Source organism: Mastigoproctus giganteus, chromosome 7 (genome assembly GCF_048544385.1).
Source record: "Mastigoproctus giganteus isolate SK-2022 chromosome 7, ASM4854438v1, whole genome shotgun sequence".
Taxonomy (NCBI): domain Eukaryota; kingdom Metazoa; phylum Arthropoda; class Arachnida; order Uropygi; family Thelyphonidae; genus Mastigoproctus; species Mastigoproctus giganteus.
In genome coordinates this window covers 200841412-200851085 of record NC_143581.1, presented here as the reverse complement: position 1 = coordinate 200851085, position 9674 = coordinate 200841412, and the positions used below count along the sequence as shown (strand labels likewise).

General features: G+C 39.8%; 1 long non-coding RNA gene across 1 annotated transcript; it reads left to right on the top strand.

Annotated features, from left to right (window-relative positions):
* Positions 1–5512: 5512 nt before the first annotated feature.
* LOC150083567 (uncharacterized) lies at positions 5513–6642 on the top strand. The gene is made up of 2 exons (XR_016547178.1): positions 5513–5615; positions 6390–6642. It is a non-coding gene; the product is annotated as an uncharacterized LOC150083567 (long non-coding RNA).
* Positions 6643–9674: the final 3032 nt, after the last annotated feature.

Below are 9674 nucleotides of genomic sequence, written 5' to 3'. Positions count from 1 at the left end.
TTGATATATATATTTATAATTTTGGTATAATGCTCCAATCTTACAACTTTTAGTTAAGGCTAAATATACGTACACTCACTGGCCAAAAAATTATTAACATTTTTCATTGCAGTCAACAGATAATAAACGTACGGTCTGCAAATTGGTCCTTGAAGTTGTCAGAGACATTCTCTCAGATATGCCAGACAAGCTGTACTTGCTATCTGGGAATCTAAAACGCTGATGGAACTGATATTCGGGTGACACTCAAGTCAAGTGGACCCAATTTCGGCGAAGTCCGGACGGTCTGTGACAGCCAAATCCTCTGCTTGCACCTTCACGATGGTGGGACTGTTAGTAATCCTGGGTATAACCCCCAAGCACAAGGTGGTGGGTGACCACCCAGGTGTGAACCAACGTAAGCAGGGGTCGAGGTGTGGCGCCCACAACACATGGAGGAACGACGCCCCTCTATGTTACCAGGCAGTACTAGGTGGTAGATGACTCTCATCAACCGGCGAAATACCACCACTTTGCTTATTGGAGGTTTGAAGAGGTGGAATCCATGTTTAGTCTCTAGAGCTAAGTTACGGTCAATCCTTCCTCATCTCTTCCATCATGCAGTATGATTGATGACTTTTGAGGTTATGATGAGCGTCGTGGCGAGATCCAATCTTCCTTACACTTCGAGGGTACAGCTCTAAAACGGTGTTCGCAGGCCGGCCGCTAGTTAGTACACTGGACCGAACCCATTGTTAACTCTCTAGGAGGCTTCCGGATCAGCTAGTGTATAATCTTGCTACCTCTACTCTGCCAGATAATGACTGGAGGGAGTCCGAGTAGTGTGTATGCGGGGAGCATTGTCGAGGCCACGTTATGTCAAGGATCTGGGTGTATTCTTACCACGTGTACTACGCCATATCCAAAAATTTCATTACTTAATACAGCATGTCCCACCCACTTTTTCTTACTATTGAATACGCCATGAATTGTCAAACTAATAGCTTATCTGCGAAAAGATCTAAACCTCCCAAGCACTTCCTAATTCATTTCACAAATATACGTATTCTCAGTTGTAATCTGAAAGATTATATTTCCACTTGCAGTCTGCCAAACCCCATGTACTTTTCTGACAGAATCTCAGTTATCGGTTGATTCAACTATTGCTCATCTCAGATGCCCAAATTATTCGCTGTATAATTCCTTTCGCCTCAAAAGTGGTACTTGTGCATATGTCCGTTCTGATATTCCCTGTCAGACTTGGCAATTTGGAATCTCCTCTCTTTGATCTTCTCTGGTTTAAAATCTCTCTACCTCATTGTGTCAAATTCACCTGTTGTCTCTACCGTTCTCCCAACTCCACTAATCACTTGGAGCTCTTTGACGTCCTCTCTTTGCAACTTGACTTTCTCCAGTCCAACTTTGCTAACAGTGAAGTAATTTTCCTTGGTGATTTTAATGTTCACAACTCCAGCTGGCTTCCGTTTTCTAGTCACACCGACCCAGCTGGTTGAGATGCTGAGGCTTTTGCAATTACTAATAACCTAGCACAGATTGTTCATTTACCTTCAAGAATTTTGGACAATCCTAACCATACAGCCAACACCCTTGATCGTTTTCTCACAAACAACCCTTCTAAGTACACGGTCGAAGTGAGAGGTCCTTTAGGCACTACAGATCACAACTTGGTGATTGTCTCTTCCCCAATGGAACCTTTATCTCGTGGCTATTCCCAACCTCGTGTTGTTTGGCATTACAAGAATGCAAAATGGGATGACCTGCGAGACTTCTTTTCTTCTTTTCCTTGATCGGATTACTGTTTCAAAACTTCTGATGTCAACGTTTGTTCAGATCGTGTCAGTGAAATTATTCTTGCAGGAATGGAATCCTTTATCCCACGCTCCACTTTAAAAGGTTGTCCTTTATCTAAACCTTGGTTTTCCAATAAATGTGCTAAGGCTGTTCAAGAGAAGAATGTTGGATATCGTAATTGGCTTGTTTCTAATTCATCAGTTTCATTTTCTGCCTACACCAAAGCTCGCAACAATTGTAAAGCAGTTATTAATCAGTCCAAACTAGAGTTTGAACAGGCTAAGAGTAGAAAATTTGCTTCATGCCCTAATGGTAGCCGAGCATTCTGGTCTCTTGCCAAAGCTATTGGCCGCAACTTTTGCCCATCTCTGCTCCCACCTCTGTTCAAACCAGATGGTTCTGTTGTCACTTCAGCCAAGGAGAAAGCTGACCTGCTAGCATCCCATTTTTCTTCCAGCTCATGTATTGATGATCTTGGTAAAATAAAACACCTCCCACGATTCCCAACACATTCCATTCAATGCCTCCTGTGGTCTTCCGTCAAAAGGATATCAGAAGGATTTTGATGAATCTCGATGCTAAGAAAGCTCCAGGTCCTGATGGTCTTTCTCCACTTGTTCTCAAAACCTGTGCTCCTGAACTTACTCCTATTCTTTGCCGCCTTTTTTCACTTTCTTATTCCAAAGGTGTTTTTCCTTCTGCTTGGAAATTTGCTCATATCCAGCCAGTTCCTAAAAAGGGTGACAAATCCCTCCCATCCAATTATCGTCCCATTGCAATTACTTCTACTCTTTCTAAAGTAATGGAGAAATCAATTAACCGCCAACTCTTAAACTACCTAGAAACCTTCCATCTGATCAAGGATCGCCAGTATGGATTCCGTCAATGTCGATCCACTGGTAATATTCTGGCTTATGTTACCCATTTATGGACTAATTCAATGGAAAGGTTGGGTGAAACACAGGTAGTTGCTCTTGACTTCTCAAAGGCTTTTGATCGTGTTTGGCATAAAGGTCTTCTAAACAAGCTTCCATCTTATGGTTTGCCAACTGTTTTTAGTAATTGGTTATCCAGTTTTCTCTCTGATCGCTCACTGAGGGTGATGGTAGATGGCTCTCTGTCTTCTAACTTCTCCACTAATGCCGGTGTGCCCCAAGGTTCAGTTCTTTTTCCCACTCTTTTCCTCTTGTATATTAATGACCTTCTTTCATTGATCAGAAATCCTATCCATAGTTTTGCCGATGATAGCACATTGCATTCCACTTTCCATTTTTAGAAACCTTGTCCTGCTCATTCAGCTTCAACTTCTCGAAACTCTGCTACCTATTCCTTAAATACCGATCTTCAGGTAATTCTCCAGTGGGGCAAAGACAACTTAGTTGATTTCAACCCTTCTAAAACTCAGTCTTGTCTTATATCTCGCAAAAAGGATTCTTCTGCTCCTATGCTTATCTTTAGTGACACTCCGATTTCTAGGCAAGATGATATATCTCTTTTGAGGATTACCCTGACTTCTAATCTCTCTTGGCAAAAGCACATTACAAATATTGCTTGCTCTCGCATCTAAAAAACTTGGTTTTCTCTTTCGCTCTCGGCGTTACTTTTCTTCCAAACAGCTGTTCACTCTATATAAATCTCAAATTCGCCCTGCCATGGAATATTGTTCCCACAACTGGGGTGGTGCCCCCAAAACCTCTCTCAGGCTTCTTGATTCCATTCAGAAGAGGGCAGTTAGGTTAATTAATGACTCCTCTCTAATTTCCGCTCTCTCTTTCAAAACAGTCCAAACACCTGTAGCCACCAGCCAACATCCATTTACTGTCCAACTTCAAACCCACAGAACCAACTTTTCATCTTCCTCCTTTATTCATTCAACTGCTGTTTTCTGGAACAACCTTCCTTCATACGTATTTCCTGAAAATTACAATCTACAGAAGTTCAAGTCCAGTGTCAACAAATATCTTCTTTCGTCTTCTCAACCTCCAACCCAAGCACGGTACTAAGTACTATAGGTTCTAATACCTCTCGTGTTTGGGGTTCACATAAAAAAAAAAAAAAAAAATACAAGCTGTCAAAAGTTCCTTGGTATCAGGTAAATACTTTATGCTCTACTGGGGTTCTTAGTCAATCCAATAATGAGGAGGACATCTTATAGTCTGAGGAGTTCCGAATGCACCAATGGTTGGGTGAAATGTGGTATGAACCGTTATGAATCCGCTCATTCACACTCTCGCTCATACCAACCAAATTGCTGGCAGTGGTATCAGGTACAAATATAATCAATACTTAATAACAATTAAATAATTTTAGATAATGGCGGTGAAGGCGGTGAAAAAGTGGCAAAAAAGTTGAGAAAAAGTCATCACTGAAAAAGTCCAGACTTTGGTACATTCTCATGGTACGGAGAGGGTCCCCTCATACTGTTCGAAGGTCCTGTTATCTCCAATTGACTATCTTTCTAGGGTAGCAGACTAACTTCCTTCTACACTGCTTTATTTTTACCAAGATTACAATGGATTCTTCCAAGACAACAACCCAATCCGCCGTGAAAAAATTATATCCGAATGGTTCGAGAAACATTCCCAATATTTTAAACAACTGCCCTGGCTGTCTGATTCTCGAGACTGAATCCAATCGACAATGTCTGAGATATGTTGGAAAGTGCAGTTTGGCATCGCAGTTCTCTACCGACCACAATACAGCAACTGACAAATATTGTTATGGAAGAATGGTCAAATCTGGAGCTACACTCCTCCACACACCTAGTGGAATCAATGCCACCACGTGAAGGGGTGTAATTCTTACAAACATTGGCCCTACTAGATATTGAATAAAGGTTTCTAATATTTTGGCTAGCGAGTATAAATGCGTTTATAAATGAGACACTCATTCTTTTGAAGATCTTGTTTGGCTCTCAGGCCTTTGAAAGTTAGTTATTTGCGCTCAGCTTTATTAAGTTGGGCCACTTCTGCTATTAAAACTTTACTTAGATTCTCTCTAATAAAAAAGTCATTACTTTGGGACGGGTAACCAAGATTAAAGAATTTTCTTTACGCGCCTCTAAACAAAATCATTAGATATTTTATTGGGAAGATTTAAATAATTAAATGGAATCGCCAGAGATGATGATTTCCTCGTACGTCTTCTACGCAGGAATTCTCTTATAAAACCTTTGTTTCATAAAACAAGAGGCGTGTTTACAACTTCTAATCTTCTCACTGCATTTCCAAATGCACTCCCTCTTCTGTTTAATAGTTACACCAAACATAACGTCAGGAAACTCCAACTCTTTGGAGTATCTCCTAAGTGTCGGATTATTGCAAATAACAGTTGCATCACCGTATAAAACTCATTTCCTTAGTTCTGTTAGCTTCAAACGAAAACACCGATTTGAAAAACAGCTGCAGTATTTCAAAATAAACCGTCTTTGTGATTCTTCGCTGGACCACAGACTGCTGTACAAATCTAGCAGTCAGCAACGTCAGAGACTGTACGATATTGAGAAGAAGGAGGGTCCCAGAAAGGGAAAAAAAAAACATTTTCTGAACTGCACGAAAATCTGGATGTACGTGACAATAGGTCGCATGTTTTGCGATTGTAGTTGCTCAAACACCAAATGCAATTTCAAAGACGAATGCTGAACATAATCTAGGCATGCGCGATTTGAAACACAACACAATGGAGCACATTGTATATATTGGACCATTTTCTTCAGACACACATCACTTCTCTTCTAGGAACTTTGAAGACATCTTGAGCCATGAAAACCTGGGTGGTTGCAGCGTTTCTCGCTACGTGCTTGGTGATCGCAACGGTGGTTGCTGGTAAGAAAATATTCTTTAATATTCTTAAATAACTAAACTTTTTTTATTAAGGTTTGATAAAGAGAATCAACCAGATGGTTTGCGTGCAAGGTTTTTCATCCAAAGAATCAAATAAAATTATTCCTTCTGGCTGGACTGTACGATCAGATTTAAAAAGTTCTTTCTATCTCTGTACAATATTGTATTCGATTCTTGTATTTCTCTGTTTTAAAGATGCTCGAAAGGAGATATTTATATTTGTCGAGTCAAAACTGAAAAATGTAAAATTAGTCTTTGTTAGAAATGAGACTAGAAGGAAATACTTTACAATAAAGAAAAACAGTGTAAGACAGTCTATCTCTTAAAACATTAAATGACAGTACGTGAACAGTACTTTTAATATACTCTATATGTACAGTATTTTATTCCACCAGAAGTCCAACTATCTTAAAAATCAACTTCTTAAAAACTGAGCTCGAATTCATGAACTAAAAATTGAATAATTTCGTCCACAACAACGATTTTTAAAACCGAATCCATTTTTGTATCACAATTTTAATCTTTATCTGCTCGCTTTTCTCTTGAAAAGACCGAAAAGTAACGTAAACTCTGCTACTTTCTTCTAGCATTGGTTAATTGAGTGTTAGAAGGAAAATTATTCCTTCAAGCTATGAGGAGATTCTTCCCCAAGAACGTTTCCATTATTAATTAAACCACGGAGTCTTTTACATTAAGTAGATAACCGTTGTGTAAATTTTTCACTTCTAATCTTTTATTTTGTTTTTTTTTTAACAGCAGAACAAGATGACGATTCCTGGGACCTCATGAGTGCCTTTATGGAGGGGGATAACGATGGACTGGAGTCAGCTGTACGCTTAAGAAGAGCGGATGGAGAGAAAGAGGAAGATGATGGCAAAACAAAAGAGAAAGGCAAAGAAAAGAAGGGAAAGAAAGAAAAAGATGGAAAGAAAAAAGATAAAGAAGAGAAAAGTGCTGGAGAATCATGAGAAATTTGACAAAGGCAAATAGTAAATCATTTCTAAATGCAATGTAATATTTATAAAATATCAAATTGCGATTTGTATCAATGATTCAGTAATAGAATCAATAAAATTATTTAAAGCATCAATCTCCATTCACTCTTTGAAGTATTTGTACCCCTGAGTAAATTGTCCATCACTGTTAAATCCGTTTTTTTTTTTTAAATCTAGTTAATAAATGGAATTAGAAAAAGTCAAAGTCCAATCAACTACACTATTTCCTTTTTTTTCATAAAAACACAAAAATTTTGTTCATAATTTCAACTTTCTTTTTTTTTTTCCACGTTGCTTAATCCTTAATCTACAGAAACGGCAAGATGTTTTATAAAATGTATCTGATCACCAACAGTTTTGAAAGAAAAGATGTTTCTTCATTTATGTTTCGTTAAAATTCCTGTTCCATTTTATACACTGCATGTCAGGAAATTGTGCCACCCAGAAATAATAAGCAGTTTTAAGAGAAAATTTAAGTGCATGTGACCTACATGGACGTAAACGATTAATACGACAAGCTGGTCGGTGCCATGAAGCGTCCAATAATGTGTCTGTTACCATGTCGACGTAAGAAGAAGGTAATTTAAAAAGCATGTGAATGTCACGGGTTAAACGGTGGATACCTGTGTCAGGGAGAACGGTTATCAGTGGACTACGAGAAACCAATCCAATGTCCACCCAATAGGCTCTCACATCCTGACAGTGACTACTTGATGTGGGCATGCTGCCATGACCTGCACATACACTAGATCTGCCACCCATCAAACGCAGTTTGATTATGATGTCACGTGTTGAAGTCACATGGATCAATGTTTATCAAGTTGGTGTTCACTACCTTCTTGATTCCCGAAGACGATGTTAGCATTAGCATTAGTAGAGGCATTTGATGCAAGAAAGCAAGCTTATGCAGCATCAGCCAAAAAAAAAAAAAAAAAAAACCCCACTTCCACTTCACCCCTCTGTTCGTTCAAAATACCTGTCCAGCTGAGCCTTAAACTTATTTAGGCTATCAACTTCCACGACAAGGGATGGAAGTCTGTTCCACCTACCAACCACCCGCTGGCTAAAGGCAAATTTCCGCACATCTATCCTACATCTGTCTTTCCTCAATTTGAATTTATGCTCTCTCAGGTGATTATTCTGAGCGAGAGGACGAATTTCATCAGCATTGAGCATGCTCAAACCATTCAATGCTTTATACACCTCTATCAGATCACCTCGCTGGTGCCTAGTCTCCAGACACTGTAATTTGCAAAACTTAAGCCTTTCTTCGTAAGAGCACCCCTTTGTTCCATTCACTAATCTTGTTGCCCTTCTCTGTACTCGTTCCAGCAGCTCTACATCCTTCTTGAAATGAGGCCTCCAGACCTGTATACAGTACTCTAGGTGTGGCCTGACCATTGCCTTATACAAGGAAATAATCACCTCCTTATCCCTGCTAGAAAAATTCCTATATATCATTGACAATACACCATGAGCTACTCTTGCAGCCCGTCTGCACTGCTCAGAAAACTTCTTATCTGCCTGCACAACCACCCCCAGGTCCCTTTCATTCTCTACCACTGTCAGTGTAGTACCACAGAGTTGATTCGTTGCTCTGGGGTTGCTGTTTCCCATGTGTAGTACTTTACATTTGTCAATGTTAAACTTCATTTGCCGCCTCTCAGCCCATCTGCTCAACCTTTCCAGATCCTGTTGCAGCAGCATAATGTCAGTAGTGTCCTTGACAACCCTGCCTACCTTTGTATCGTCTGCAAACTTCGACATTAAGCTTGATATACCATCATCAATATCATTTATGAATACAGAAAACAATAATGGACCGAACACTGAGCCCTGAGGGACTCCACTAATAACATTAGTCCACGACGAGCAGTGTCCATTGATTACCATTCTCTGTCTTCTCCCCCTCAGCCACCCCTTTATCCACAGCAGCAATTTGCCTCCAATGTCACACTGCTCCAATTTGTGCAGCAGTCTTCCATGTGCAACAGTATCAAAAGCCTTTCTAAGATCCAAGTATATAATATCAAAGTTATTCCCTGCATCCAGTTCTTTTGTGACTGCATCATAGTATCCAATCAAATTGGCCAGGCAAGACTTCCCCTTAACAAAACCATGCTGTGTCCTAGCTTTAACTGAAGTCTTGTCTAAATGATCCTGCAGTGCTTCTTTAACCAGTGCCTCCATTAATTTTCCTGGAACAGAAGTTAAGCTCACAGGTCTATAATTACTTGTGTCAGCCTTTGATCCTCCTTTGTGAATTGGGGTCACATTTGCACATCTCCAGTCCATGGGTACCTCCCCTGAGTCCAAGGAAGCTCTCATAATTATGGCTAGGGGTTTGCATACTTCCTTTGCTGCCTCTTTTAATATAACTGGATAGATCCCATCCACCCCGAGTGCCTATCTTGTGTTTATCTTCAACAGTTTCTCCTCCACTTTACTCCCAGTTATTTCAAGATTCTGTAGCTTACTGCCAGAGTTTAACTCACTTCTGGCATTCTCCTTGCTGAATAACTCCTCATGTGTGAATGTCGATGCAAAATATTCATTTAGTTTGTTAGCTACCTGAGCAGGATCATCAACAGTTGACCCATCGATCTCAAGTGGACCAATCTGATTCATCCCCTTCCTTCTAGAGTTTACATAAGTAAAGAACTCTTTGCTGTTTTTCTTCGCATCCCTTGCCAAGGATCTCTCGTAATCTGCCTTCGCCTGCCTAACCTCCTTTGTAACTTGGTTACAGATCAACTTGTATCTATCATAGGCTTCTGTGTCACGTGTTAATTTATATGTATCCCATGCATTTTTCTTCTCTGCCATATGCCTCATTAGTTCATCTGACATCCATTTAGACCTTGAACAATATTTCTTAGTTTGTATGTAAAGCCTAGTAGCTTCCAAGATAAGTTCTTTGAATGCAACCCATTTTGAGTTTGCTGTTTGTTGGTCCCACTGTATAGAATTTAAATACTGTCTCAGTCCATCGTAGTCGCCTTTACGAAAGCAATAACCCTTCCCTTTACCCCTAATGGTAGTTACC